The sequence below is a fragment of the Cervus canadensis genome, chromosome 13 (genome assembly GCF_019320065.1).
Source record: "Cervus canadensis isolate Bull #8, Minnesota chromosome 13, ASM1932006v1, whole genome shotgun sequence".
NCBI classification, from domain to species: domain Eukaryota; kingdom Metazoa; phylum Chordata; class Mammalia; order Artiodactyla; family Cervidae; genus Cervus; species Cervus canadensis.
Genome location: NC_057398.1, coordinates 28,997,707 through 29,012,521, shown reverse-complemented (window position 1 = coordinate 29,012,521; position 14,815 = coordinate 28,997,707). Strand labels below are relative to the sequence as shown.

General features: G+C 46.9%; 1 protein-coding gene across 1 annotated transcript in view; it reads left to right on the top strand.

Moving 5' to 3' along the window:
- Nucleotides 1–628: 628 nt before the first annotated feature.
- Nucleotides 629–14,815, top strand: part of CFAP74 (cilia and flagella associated protein 74) — a 98,595-nt gene continuing 84,408 nt past the window's right edge. The window contains exons 1-2 of the mRNA XM_043486123.1: nt 629–1,482; nt 1,733–1,934. The gene's annotated coding sequence lies outside the window, so the exon portion shown is untranslated. The remainder of the gene's footprint in view (nt 1,483–1,732; nt 1,935–14,815) is intronic.

The following is a 14,815-nucleotide window of genomic DNA, read 5'->3' as shown; positions in this document are numbered from 1 at the left end:
GGGTGAGGTGGGAAAGAGAACAGTTTTTCTTAGAACATCTGTTCTGGGCTGTTCTGCTGAGTCAGTTCTGTTCCTCAATCCAGGAGGGACGAGGTCTGGGCAGCACTGCAGGGGGAGGACTACAGAGGTGACCACTATCCCGATGAAGTTCACAGTTCTCAGAGATGCTGCGCTTTTAGCCAGGCTGGATGGCTCTGACGGATCTTGCCATCCCAGAATGAAACTACAGGACTTCCTGGGTCCCATTGTGGCATCAGGAGCCGCTGGACAAAGCCAGCGACTGACCAGCAGGGCCAGCGGCCATGCAAGGTGCAGGCGCGCTAGAAGTTACTGGGCTCCCGGAGGGCAGGGAATATACCCATCAGCCGGGGGTCCAGGGCCCAGCACCAACTGCACTGGCTAGAGGGATCCTTCTGTTGAGGCAGTCCAAGTGCATGTTGGAAAAGAATTTCCAGACACAGAGCATTTCAGAAGGGAGTCAGTTTATTAAGAACAAAGAGCAGGGATAATGTGGGCACTGCGAGCACAGCATGTGAACCTCCTGACAAACAGGGAAAACGGACAGTTTTCTTGGATTAATAACCAACTTTTAGTAGCCTCAAGACAAAATTCCTGCTGGACGGTTAGCTTTAGGTGATTGGTTGGGGCTCTATAGGGTGCTTACTAGAGTGGGCATCTGCCTAATGGAGAGTCAGGAAGCTCCTTAGTGGTCATCAGGGGCTTTGGGCAAGTTACAAAGGGGTTCAGTCAGTTTCAGAGGTGACCTTGGTCGTGGGCTCCGCTTCTGTGGCCTTGGTGCGAGGCTTCGCACCTGTGGCTTTGGGGCAAGACTCAACACCTTCCTCACACCCTGAGTCCAGACTGCAAACACACACCCTCGGGACAGGTGGAAATGGACCTGACCCCAGACAAGGCTGGGGCGTGCACAGTGAGCAGGGAGGACTCAATTCAGCTCCAGCCCAGCGTGGCATATTGTTCCAGCTCTCTGGTCTCAAAAAGAGAAGTGAGAAACCTCTATTTTACGTGAACTCTACAGTCACTAAAATTAACAACTAATCCGTTCTTCAACCCGCTTGGGCCAAACCAGAGGAGGCAGACTGGGGCTGCAGCCGTACTACCAAGCAGCGTCAGTCTCCTCCGCCACAGCCTGGTAGTCCGGATGTCCCGCGACCCTGCGCTCGCGGTCTCTGCTCTGCCCAGCGCGCTAGTCTCCGGCAGTAACCACCAGCAGCGTATCAGAGTCCGTCCGTCCGTCTGGCGCTCCGGTTGCACTTTGCAGCCTCGGCAGCACTGCGCCTGCGCGGGGGTGCCGCCGGGGCGAGCCATCGCCTTGGCGGGGGGGGGGTGAGCGGGCACCCCCGCCCTGCGATGGAGCCGTCCGTTGCCATGGAGCTACCCGCTCCAAACCGCGCAGCCAGCAGACTTAGAGGAGCTTCTCCGCCCAGATCCCGCGCTGGTCCGACCCAGTGGGGCCGCTGAGAGGTGGGTCCGTTGGCCCCGGAGCCTGCGGTTGGGCTTGGGAACTATGGCCACCCCCCAGGCACAAATCAGCACCTCCGCCTTGGAAGTTCTGCCTGAGAAATAACTCCTAGTGAGGGGGTCGCCCCGGCCGATTTCTGGGCCTTCGGACGGCCCCGAGCCGGTTTCAGCTGCCCCTCGTCCCCGCGGCAAGTTTCAGACCACCCCCCCCACCCTGCCGCCACCGGTTTCGTGACCCCCTCGCCGGTTTCAGGCCCCGCCCCCGCAGGTTTCAAGAACCCCCCGCGTGCAGGTGCAGCCTGGGTTCCGGGCTCCGTGCAGGTTCCGGGCGGACTTGGCTATGCTGTCCTTGCAAATCTAGGAAACCGTTGGGAAAACTCGAGGGCGAGCGCGCTGGTGAAGAGGGACCCAGAGTGTCCGGACCAAGGAAGGAACTCCGAGATCATCTCAGTTTGGTTTGTAATGATTAGCCTGTTTCTGGAAACTTCTATTATTTTGTTTTCCATAAACAAATATTCGTTTTATGTGCTCACGTTATGTATCGGGCAAACACTCCTTGAACATCCACTGTGAACCAAGTACTGAACTAGGTGATGGGCGGGCCTGCCTAGGTCCCGACAGTTGAGAGAATTCCCAGATAGTTGTCTCTGCAGACGGTGGCGCGGGGATTCACAGTACTGCATCAGTAGCCAGTACCCAAGGCCAGAAATGGTACCTTGTCAGTATCCCGAGTGCCCCAACCCCTCCCTTGCCCCACAGCAGACCCCCTTCCCCATGACCACAGCCTGACTTCTTGATTTCCTTTAGTTTTACCATTTCTAAACAATATAAGTTTCACCTGTTTTAATCCATATATGTATATAAATGGAATAACACTATGTATTCTTTTTTAATTTTTGAAATAATCTCGAACTTACCTAAAAGTTGCAAGTTCAGCATCAACAACCTTGTCTTCCTGTAGTATTTGAGAATAAGTTGCCTACGTGATGCTCTGTCACCTGCAGACATTCCGTTCACATTTCTGCACATCAGGGCAGTCTCCAGCACAACCACACATGACCGTCAGAGTTGGGAGGGTGACTTGGACATGTCAGGACATCTGATCATTGGCCACAGACAAACACCTTCTGCCAGCTGATCCTATAAAGTCACAGACCAGAAAGGGTCCAGTCTGGGCTCCCCAAGCACACTGAGCTGTTAATGTGTTTCTTCAGTCTCTTCCAATCAGGCTTTCCTTGGCTCCATGATCTTGACACCTTTGAAGGTTAGAGTCCAGTGGCTTTTGTGGAAAGCCCCTCCATTTGGGTTTGTCTGGTGTTTCTTCAAAATCAAATTCCCATTATGTGTCTTTGGCAGGAAGGTCACAGAAGTGGTGCCACGTGTCACTCTGTTCTGACCACTTGTTTAAGGTGGTGTCTGCCTGCATCTCCCCTGGGAAGTCACTTCAGCCTTTGTAATGGACAAATATTTTGTCGGGATATTATGAGGTTCTGATGCCATGTCAGGCCTCACAGGCTTGAGCAGGTGGAGCACACTGTGGACATCGACCCCCATCCTGGCCCCGACTGGACTCTCTTACCCAACTCTAGGCACACTGCCTTCCTCCACACAGGCTCTGATGCCCAGTCTGGGCTGCTGTGAATCCTGCGCACTTGGGCAGGGGAAGGGGAAAGGGAAGCAGCATGTGCTCATGTCTTCCTCCCTCCCAGCTGTGTGAGAGACCTATCCACACTCTTGCACAAGCTATAGGTCACTCATGTTCGTCACCACCCAGCTCGCCTAGGGTGGATCTCACGGTGTGTTCTGTTGCTGCTGGCCAGGGTTGTTTCCAGAGTTACTGCTCTTAATGAACTCTGCTCTGCAAGGTCTTGTATAGTTCCTGTTATTTATGTGTTAGGAGGGGAGTTCTGTCTCCTCAACAACAACAAAAGTACTTTGATGTGTGAACCCCCAGTGTCTCAGCTGCTGCTGCTGCTGCTAAGTCACTTCAATAGTGTCCGACTCTGTGCGACCCCATAGATGGCAGCCCACCAGGCTCCCCCATCGCTGGGATTCTCCAGGCAAGAATACTGGAGTCGGTTGCCATTTCCTTCTCCAATGCATGAAAGTGAAAAGTGAAAGTGAAGTCTCTCAGTCGTGTCCGACTCTTCACGACCCCATGGACTGTAGCCTACCAGGCTCCTCCATCCATGGGATTTTCCAGGCAAGAGTACTGGAGTGGGTTGCCATTTCCTTCTCCAAGTGTCTCAGCATGTGGCCTCATTTGGAAATAACTGGTTAAGATGATGTCAAACTGAGGCAGGCAGGCCCTTCATCCGTCATGACAAGTGTCTATATAAAGGGGGGGGGGGATTTGGATGCAGACATGCACACAGGGAGAATGCCAGTGTTACAGGAAAGGGGACCCCTTCCAGGGCCCGAGAGTGGGCTCTTGTCTAACACTCGGAAGAGTTGTCCATGGAGACACACAAACTGACCAAGCAAGAGCCTTTATTGGGAAGGGGCACCTGGGCAGAGGGCAGCAGGGTGAGGGAACCAGAACAGCTCTGCCACATGCTTACAGTCTCGGTTTTACGGTGATGGGGTTAATTTCCGAGTTGTCTCTGACTGGACTGGTGGTGCACATCAGCCAAGATGGATTCCAGTGAGGAGGATTCTGGGAGGTTGGTAGGACACATGCACTGTCGTTTCCCTCTCCTTTTGACCTTTGCTGAATTCTTGTGGTTGGTGGTAGCTTGTTAGTTCTGTGTTCCTTACCAGGACCTCCTGTTTAAGATACCTCATGCAAGTGGTTACTGTGGTGCCTGCTGAGGGTCGGCGGTTTCGGTCAGTGGTTCGCCTAACAACATGGACTGGAGCTGCACTGCCATGAGCCTGGGAACCAGGACCGAGGAGAGGAGTCTGTATGAGGGCCTTGCTCAGCACGTCAGAGGGAGCTGGCATCTTGATATCAGGCTTCTGGCCTCCAGAACTATGAGATAATACCGTTGTCTTGTTCTAAGACAGCCAGTCTGGGACTTCCCTGGTGGTTCAGTGGCTAAGACTCCACACCCCAATGCACGGGGCCAGGGTTCAATCCCTGGTCAGGGAACTAGGTCCCACATGCCACAACTAAAGATCCTGCATGCACCAACTAAGACCTGGCTCAGCCAAATAAATAAATATTAAAAAAAAAAAAAAAGACAGCCAGTCCGTGGCACTTTGCTGTGGCAGCATCCGGAAAGGAGTACAGCGTTGAAAGGTTGCTGCTGTGAGTCGTGTGTTAACAGTGGGATTCTTGTCCTCCGGAGGAGAGGATTTCCATCCGGGGTCAGAGACAAGGCTTGACTACTTGGAGCTTTTTGTGTAGCAAAGTTTTATTAAAGTTTAATAGAGATAGGGAAAGCTTCTGACACAGATGTCAGAAGGGGACAGAAGGAGTACCCCTTTCTAGTTTTTAGCAAGGTATTAATCAGATAAGAGAGACACCTCAAGGCTGAGGGAGTTTCACCAAGCCCCTCTCCCACAATATGCATTTTTGAGATAGGATGGCGCGAGGTGTGTCATTCCCCATCCCTGCCCCCACCATAAAACAATTGACAGAAATGCTGGTTTGTGGAGGCATTATCAACCCAAGGTTTGAGAAAAGGGAAAAAAAGTTAGGTGGAACCATTTTGCAGAAAGGCAAATTCCATAGCAGATACATAGTTTCATTAACATAGCTTAAGAAAAACATTTGCATGAGAAAAATGGATTGGTTAGCTCAAGGCAGAACCAGGTATCTTCTACACAGAATTAAAAGAAGCCTCTTTTAATTCTGTGTTCAGTTCAGTCGCTCAGTCGTGTCCGACTCTTTGCGACCCCATGAACCGCAGAAAGCCAGGCCTCCCTGTCCATCACCAACTCCCGGAATTTACTCAAACTCATGCCCATCGAGTTGGTGGTGCCATCCAACCATCTCATCCTCTGTCGTCCCCTTCTCCTTCTGCCCCCAATCCCTCCCAGCATCAGGGTCTTTTTCAATGAGTCAGCTCTTCGCATGAGGTGGCCAAAGTACTGGAGTTTCAGCTTCAGCATTAGTCCTTCCAATGAATACCCAGGACTGATCTCATTTAGGATGGACTGCTTGGATCTCCTTGCAGTCCAAGGGACTCTCAAGAGTCTTCTCCAACACCACAAGTCAAAACCATCAATTTTTTGGCGCTCAGCTTTCTTCACAGTCCAACTCTCACATCCATACATGACCACTGGAAAAATCATAGCCTTGACCAGACGGACCTTTGTTGGCAAAGTAATGTCTGCTTTTTAATATGCTGTCTAGGTTGGTCATAACTTTCCTTCCAAGGAGCAAGCGTCTTTTAATTTCATGGCTGCAATCACCATCTGCAGTGATTTTGGAGCCCAAAAAAATAAAGTCTGACACTGTTTCCACTGTCTCCCCATCTATTTCCCATGAGGTGATGGGACCAGATGCCATGATCTTAGTTTTCTGAATGTTAAGCTTTAAGCCAACTTTTTCACTCTCTTTCACTTTCATCAAGAGGCTTTTTAGTTCCTCTTCACTCTCTGCCATAAGAGTGGTATCATCTGCATATCTGAGGTTATTGATATTTCTCCCGGCAATCTTGATTCCAGCTTGTGCTTCATCCAGCCCAGCGTTTCTCATGATGTACTCTGCATATAAGTTAAGTAAGCAGGGTGACAGTATACAGCCTTGATGTACTCCTTTTGCTATTTGGAACCAGTCTGTTGTTCCATGTCCAGTTCTAACTGTTGCTTCCTGACCTGCATATAGGTTTCTCAAGAGGCAGGTCAGGTGGTCTGGTATTCCCATCTCTTTCAGAATTTTCCACAGTTTATTGTGATCCACACGGTCGAAGGCTTTGGCGTAGTCAATAAAGCAGAAATAGATGTTTTTCTGGAACACTCTTGCTTTTTCTATGATCCAGCGGATGTTGGCAATTTGATCTCTGGTTCCTCTGCCTTTTCTAAAACCAGCTTGAACATCTGGAAGTTCATGGTTCATGTATTGCTGATTAATTCTGTGTAGTGAAGGAAAAATGTCTGACACTTCCAGTTTATTTCCTCTTGCCGCTTGGGGACCTCTAGCCTTCCTGCCTGTTACCCTCTCAGCATCTAAGAGTTTCTATCAGGTGATTGCCTGGAAGAGGAAGTGCTGAGTCAGAGGGCCTGGTATACAAAATAGCAGCCCCAGAAACAGCCCCATGCTGACCCTCGGAACCTGTGCGTGTGTTAGGTTACAGGCTGTGGGAATCTGGGCTGTTGGTCAGCTGACTGAACCAGGAGCCTGTGCTGGGTTAACCGGCTGGGACCAGAGCAATTAGAGGGGCAACCCACTCCAGTATTCTTGCCTGGAAAATCCCATGGACGGAGGAGCCTGGTAGGCTCCATGGGGTCGCAAAGGGTCGGACACGACTGAGTGATTTCACTTATTCACTCTGGTAGAACAGAGGGCAGGGGGGAGCCAGGAAGTGCAGACGAGAAGGCCCACCTGACTTTAGTGGCTTTGAAGTTGGTAGGATGGGCTTTGGCCAAGGCCTGTGGGCGACTTCTAGAAACCAGAAAAGGCAAGCAGACAGACTGTGCCCCAGAGGTGCTGAAGAGGAGGGCAGCCCAGCTGACATCTTGGTTTTAGCTCCGTGGGGCTCATTTCAGACTTCTGACCTCCAGAGTTGCAAGATAATAACGCATTTGTGTTAAGTTACTGAGTGCGTGGCAGTTTCTCACAGCAGCGATCAGATCCTAGTGCAGACGGCGTTATATTTTTAACTTTACGAGGCGATGCCAAACTCTTTTCAAAGCATCTGCCCCAGTTTCCACTCCCACCATGAGTGAACAAACCTTCCCGCTGCTTCCTGTCCTTGCTGGCACCTAGTGTCCTCAGGCTTCTAATGTGTTCCTCAGACTGATGACTGTGCAGTAATAGTTTACATGGCTTTACTCTGCATGTCCCTAATTACAGATGAGGTTGAGCTCATTGTCCAACCAGGACTCTGTTAGAAGAGTTAAAGGGATCACTGTTGACAATGCCAGGAACACAGGCAGGAGTCAGGACACGCAGACAAACTGGTTACAAACGTTGGCCTCTTGAATGTCCCTTGTTGTGACCAGTCTGTTTAAGTTCCACCGTTTTGCTGTCATTCATCTTCCTCTGTGTTGATCCATAGATGTTCCTTACATGTCATGATGGGAGATGTGTTGCATTTATCTTCCTCTAATTTGTAGCTTTTCTTGAATTCTCCTTTGGGTGTCACTGGATGACCAAAATACTGGAGCTTCAGCTTCAGCATCAGTCCTTCCAGTGAATATTCAGGGTTGACCTCCCTTAAGATTGACTGGTTTGAACTCCTTGCTGTCCAAGGGACTTTCAGGAGTCTTCTCCAGCACCACAGTTCAAAGGCATCAATTCTTTGGCATTCTGCCTTCTTTACAGTCCAGCTCTCACAACCATATGTGACTACTGGAAGACCATAGCCTTGACTATACGGACCTCATAGCTTTGACTAGACAGGCCTTTGTCGGCATTAAAGATCCGTCTATTCAAAGCTATGGTTTTTCCAGTAGTCATGTATGGGTGTGAGAGTTGGACCATAAAGAAAGCTGAGCACCGAAGAATTGATGCTTTTGAACTATGGTGCTGGAGAAGACTCTTGAGAGTCCCTTGGACTTCAAGAAGATCAAACCAGTCAATCCTAAAGGAAATCAGTCCTGATATTTATTGGAAGGACTGATGCTGAAACTGAAGCTCCAATACTTTGGCCACCTGATACAAAGAACTGACTCATTGGAAAAGACCCTGATGCTGGGAAAAACTGAAGGCAGGAGAAGGGGATGACAGAGGATGAGATGGTTAGATGGCATCATCAACTCGATGGACATGGGTTTGTGTGGACTCCGGGAGTTGGTGATGGACAGGGAGGCCTGGTGTGCTGCAGTCCCTGGGGTCGCAAAGAGTCAGACATGACTGAGCGACTGAATTGAACTGTCTTTGTCAGCAGAGTAACGTCTCTGCTTTTCAACACAGTCTAGATTTGTCATTGCTTCCCTGCCAAAAAGCAATTGTCTTCTGATTTCATGGCTGCAGTCACCATCACCAGTGATTTTGGAGACCAAGAAGGGGAATTCTGCCACTACTTCCACCTTTTCCCCTTCTATTTGCCATGCAGTAATGGGGCCAGATGCTATGGTCTCAGTTTGTTTTTTTAATATTTAGTCTTAAGCTGGCTCTTTCACTCTCCATCACCCTCACCAAGAGGCTGTTTATAGTTCCTCTTCACTTTCTGCCATTAGAGTGGTTCAGTTCACTCGCTCAGTCGTGTCCAACTCTTTGCGACCACATGGACTGCAGCGCGCCAGGCTTCCCTGTCCATCACCAACTCCTGGAGTTTGCTAAAACTCATGTCCATCGAGTCAGAGATGCCATCCAACCATCTCACCCTCTGTTGTCCCCTTCTCCTGCCTTCAGTCTTTCCCAGCATCAGGGTCTTTTCAAATGAGTCAGTTCTTTGCATCAGGTGGTCAAAGTATTGGAGCTTCAACAGTGGTATCATCTGCATATCTGAGGTTGTTGATGTTTCTCCCTCCTATCTTGATTCCAGCTTATAACTCATCCAGCCCAGCATTTCTCATGATGTGCTCAGCATATAGGTTAAACAAACAGGGTGACAGCAGACAGCCCTGTCATAATCCTTTCTCAATCTTGAACCAATCAGTTATTCCATACAGGGTTCTAACTGTTGCTTCTTGACTTGCATCAGGTTTCTCAGGAGACAGGTAAGATGTTCTGGTATTCCCATCTCTCTAGAACTTTCCACAGTTAGTCACGTTCCACACAGTCAAAGGCTTTAACGTAGTCAATGAAACAGAGATAGATATTTTTCTGAAGTTCACTTATTTTGTCTATAATCCAGTGAATGTTAGCAATTTGATTTCTTATGTCCTCTTCCTTTTCTAAACCCTGCTTGGACATCTGGAAGTTCTTGGTTTGCATAATGCTGAAGCCTAGCATGCAAGATTTTAAACACGTCCTTGCTAGCACGGGAAATGAGTGCAATTGTCTGATGGTTAGCACATTCTTTGGTATTACACTTCTTGGGAATTGGGATGAGGATTGACCTTTTCCAATCCCGTGGCCACTGCTAGGTCTTCCAGATTTGCTGACATAATGAATGCAAAACCTTGATGGCATCATCCTTTAGGGATTTGAATAGTTCTGCTGGAATTTCATTGAATCCACCAGCTTTATTAATAGCAGTGCTTCTTAAGGCCCATTTGACTTCACACTGCAGAATGTCTGACTCTGGGTGACTAACCACACCGTCCTAGTAATCAGTTCATTAACATCTTTTTTATATAGTTCTTTCATGTATTCTTTCCATTGCTTCTTGATCTCTTCAGCATCTACTAGGTCTCCACCATTTTTATCCTTTATTGTGCCTGCCTTTGGACGGAATGCTCCTTTGATGTTTCCAATTTTCCTGAAGAGACCTCTAGTCTTTCCCCTTTTCTTGTTTTCTTCTGTCATCAAGCATTGTTCATTGAAGAAGGTCTTCTTGTCTCTTCTAGCTATTTTTTGGAACCTTGCATTTAATTGGATGTGCATTTCCCTCTCTCCTTTGCTTTTCTCTTCTCTTCATTCTTCCACTATTTGTAACGCCACCTCAGATAACCACTTTGCCTTCTTGCTTTTCTTTTTCTTTTGGATGGTTTTATTCACCATCTCCTGTACAATATTATGGACCTCTGTCCATAGTTCTTCAGATACACTGTTAATTAGATCTAGTCCCTTGAATCTATTCATTACCTCTACTGTGAATTCATACAGGATTTGATTTAAGTCATAACTGGCTGGCCTATTGTTTTTCCAAGTTTTCTTTAGTTTAAGCCTGAAATTTGCTATGAGAAGCTGATGATCTGAGCCACAGTCAGCTCCAGGTCTTGTTTTTGCTGACTGTATACAGCCTGTCCATCTTCAGCTATAAAAAATGTTTTTGATTTCAGTATTGACCATTTGGTGATGTCCATGTGTAGCGTTGTCTCTTGTGTTGTTGAAAAAGGATATTTGCTATGACTAGTGCATTCTCTTGGCAGAATTCAGTTAACCTTTGCCCTGCTTCATTTTGTTCTCCAAGGCCAAACTTGCCTGTTATTCCAGGTACATCTTGACTTCCTACTTTTGCATTCCAATCCCTGATGATGAGTAGAACATCATTTTAGGTGTTAGTTCTAGGAGGTCTTCTAGGTCTTCATAGAACTGATCAACTACAGCTTCTTCAGTATCAGTGGTAGGGGCATAGACTTGGGTTACTGTGATGTTTGTTGAATGACTTGCCTTGGAAATGAGCCGAGATCATTCTGTCATTTTTGAGGTTGCACCCAAATACTGTATTATGGACTCTTTTGTTGATTATGAGGGCTACTCCATTTCTTCTATGGGATTCTTGCCCATAGTAGTAGATATAATGGCCATCTGAATTAAATTCACCCATTCCTGTCCATATTAGTTTGCTATTCCTAGGATGTTTATTCTTACCATCTCTTGCTTCACCACATCTAATTTTCCTGATTCATGGACCTATTCCATGTTCCTATATAATACTGTTCTTTGCAGCATCAGGCTTTATTTTCATCACCAGACACATCCACACCTGAGCGTAGTATCTGTTTTGGCCCACCTGCTTCATTCATTCTGGGCCTATTGATAATTCTCCTCTGCTCTTCCCCAATAGCATATTAGACACCTTCAGAACGAGGACTCATCTTTTGGTGTCATATCTTTTTGATCTTTTATACAGTGAACTTCTCACAGCAAGTATACTGGGATGGTTTGCCATTCCCTCCTCCAGTGGATTATGTTTTGTCCGAACTCTCTGCTATGACCTGTCCATCTTGGGTGGCCTGCGCTGCATGGCTCATTCAGTTCAGCTTAGTCATTTCCGACTCTTTGCGACCCCATGAACCGCAGAAAGCCAGGCCTCCCTGTCCATCACCAACTCCGGGAGTCCGCCCAAACCCGTGTCCATTGAGTCGGTGATGCCATCCAACCATCTCATCCTCTGTCATCCCCTTCTCCTCCTGCCCTCAATCTTTCCCAGCATCAGGGTCTTTTCAAATGAGTCAGCTCTTCGCATCAGGTGGCCAAAGTATTGGAATTTCAGATTCAACATCAGTCCTTCCAATGAACACCCAGGACTGATCTCCTTTAGGATGGACTGGTTGGATCTCCTTGCAGTCCAAGGGACTCTCAAGAGTCTTCTCCAACACCACAGTTCAAAAGCATCAATTCTTCGGTGCTCAACTTTCTTCACAATCCAACTCTCATATCCATACATGACCACTGGAAAAACCTTAGCCCTGACTAGACAGACCTTTGTTGACAAACTAATGTCTCTGCTTTTCAGATATGCTATCTAGGTTAGTCATAACTTTCCTTCCAAGGAGTAAGCGTCTTTTAATTTCATGGCTGCAATCACCATCTGCAGTGATTTTGGAGCCCCCAAATATAAACTCTGACACTGTTTCCACTGTTTCCCCATCTATTTCCCATGAAGTGATGAGACCAGATGCCATGATCTTAGTTTTCTGAATGTTGAGCTTTAAGCCAACTTTTTCATTCTCCTCTTTCACTTTCATCAAGAGGCTCTTTATTTCTTCTTCACTTTCTGCCATAAGGGTGGTGTCATCTGTATATCTGAGGTTATTGATATTTCTCCCGGCAATCTTGATTCTAGCTTGTGCTTCTTCCAGCCCAGCATTTCTCATGATGTACTCTCTGCATACAAGTTAAATAAGCAGGGTGACAATATACAGCCTTGACGTACTCCTTTTGCTATTTGGAACCAGTCTGTTGTTCCATGTCCAGTTCTAACTGTTGCTTCCTGACCTGCATACAGGTTTCTCAAGAGGCAGGTCAGGTGGTCTGGTATTCCCATCTCTTTAAGAATTTTCCACAGATTATTGTGATCCACACAGTCAAAAACTTTGGCATAGCCAATAAAGGAGAAATAGATGTTTTTCTGGAACTCTCTTGCTTTTTCGATGATCCAGCGGATGTTTCAGTTTGATCTCTGGTTCCTCTACCTTTTCTAAAACCAGCTTGAACATCTGGAAGTTCACAGTTCACATATTGCTGAAGCCTGGCTTGGAGAATTTTAAGCATCACTTTACTAGCATGTGAGATGAATACAATTGTGCGGTAGTTTAAGCATTCTTTGGGATTGCCTTTCTTTGGGATTGGAATGAAAACTGCCCTTTTCCAGTCCTGTGGCCACTGCTGAGTTTTCCAAATTTACTGGCATATTGAGTGCAGCACTTTCACAGCCTCGTCTTTCAGGATTTGAAATAGCTCAACTGGAATTCCATCACCTCCACTAGCTTTGTTCGTAGTGATGCTTCCTAAGGCCCACTTGACTTCACATTCCAGGATGTCTGGCTCTAGGTGAGTGATCACACCATCTTGATTATCTGGGTCGTGAAGATCTTTTTTGTACAGTTCTTCTGTGTATTCTTGCCAACTCTTCTTAGTATCTTCTGCTTCTGTTACGTCCCTACCATTTATTGAGCCCATCTTTGCATGGAGAAGGAAATGGCAACCCACTCCATTATTCTTGCCTGGAAAATCCCATGGACTGAGGATCCTGGTAGGCTACAGTCCATGGGGTCTCGAAGAGTCGGACACAACTAAGCAAGTTCACTTCTTCACTTCACTTGCATGAAATAGTCCCTTGGTATCTCTAATTTTCTTGAAGAGATCTCTAGTCTTTCCCATTCTATTGTTTTCCTCTATTTCTTTGCATTGATTGCTGAGGAAGGCTTTCTTATCTCTCCTTGCTATTCTTTGGAACTCTGCATTCAAATGGGTATATCTTTCCTTTTCTCCTTTGCTTTTTCCTTCCCTTCGTTTCACAGCTATTTGTAAGGCCTCCTCAGACAGCCATTTTGCTTTTTTGTATTTCTTTCTCTTGGGGATGGTCTTAATTCCTGTCTCCTGTACAATGTCACGAACCTCCGTCCATAGTTCATCAGGCACTCTGTCTATCAGATCTAGTGCCTTAAATCTATTTCTCACTTCCATTGTATAGTCATAAGGGATTTGATTTAGGTCATACCTGAATGGTCTAGTGGTTTTCTCCATTTTCTTCAAAAATTTCAGTCTGAATTTGTCAATAAGAAGTTCATGATTTGAGCCACAGTCAGCTCCTGCTCTTGTTTTTGCTGACTGTATAGAGCTTCCCCATCTTTGGCTGCAAAGAATATAATCAATCTGATTTCAGTGTTGACCATATGGTGATGTCCATGTGTAGAATCTTCTCTTGTGTGGTTGGAAGAGGGTGTTTGCTATGACCAGTGCATTCTCTTGGCAGAACTCTATTAGCCTTTGCCCTGCTTCATTCTGTACTCCAAGGCCAAATTTGCCTGTTACTCCAGGTGCTTCTTGACTTCCTACTTTTGCATTCCAGTCCCTTATAATGAAAAGGACATCTTTTGGGGGTATTAGTTCTAGAAGGTCTTGTAGGTCTTAATAGAACTGTTCAGCTTCTTCAGTGTTACTGGTTGGGGCATAGACTTGGATTATCGTGATATTGAATGGTTTGCCTTGGAAGTGAACAGAGATCATTCTGTCATTTTTGAGATCATGTCCAAGTATTGCATTTTGGACTCTTTTGTTGACTATGATGGCTACTCCATTTCTTCTAAGGGATTCCTGCCCACAGTAGTAGATATAATGGTCATCTGAGTTAAATTCCCCATTCCAGTACATTTTAGTTCACTGATTCCTAGAATGTCAATGTTCACTCTTGTCATCTCCTGTTTGACCTCCTCCAATTTGCCTTGATTCATGGACCTAACATTCCAGGTTCCTATGCAATATTGCTCTTTACAGCATCGGACCTTGCTTCTGTCACCAGTCCCATCCACAACTGGGTGTTGTTTTTGCTTTGGCTCCATCCCTTCATTCTTTCTGGAGTTATTTCTCCACTGATCTCCAGTAGCATATTGGGCACCTACCGACCTGGGGAGTTCATCTTTCAGTGTCCTATCTTTTTGCCTTTTCATACTGTTCATGGGATTCTCAAGGCAAGAACACTGAAGTGGTTTGCCATTCCCTTCTCCAGTGGACCACATTCTTTCAGACCTCTCCACCATGACCCGTCTGTCTTGGGTGGCCCCACACGGCATGGCTTAGTTTCACTGAGTTAGACAAGGCTGTGGTCCATGTGATCAGATTGGCGAGTTGTCTGTGACTGTAGTTTCAGTCTTTCTGCCCTCTGATGCTCTCTCTCAGTGCCTACTGTCTTACTTGGGTTTCTCTTACCTTGGACGTGAGGTTATCTCT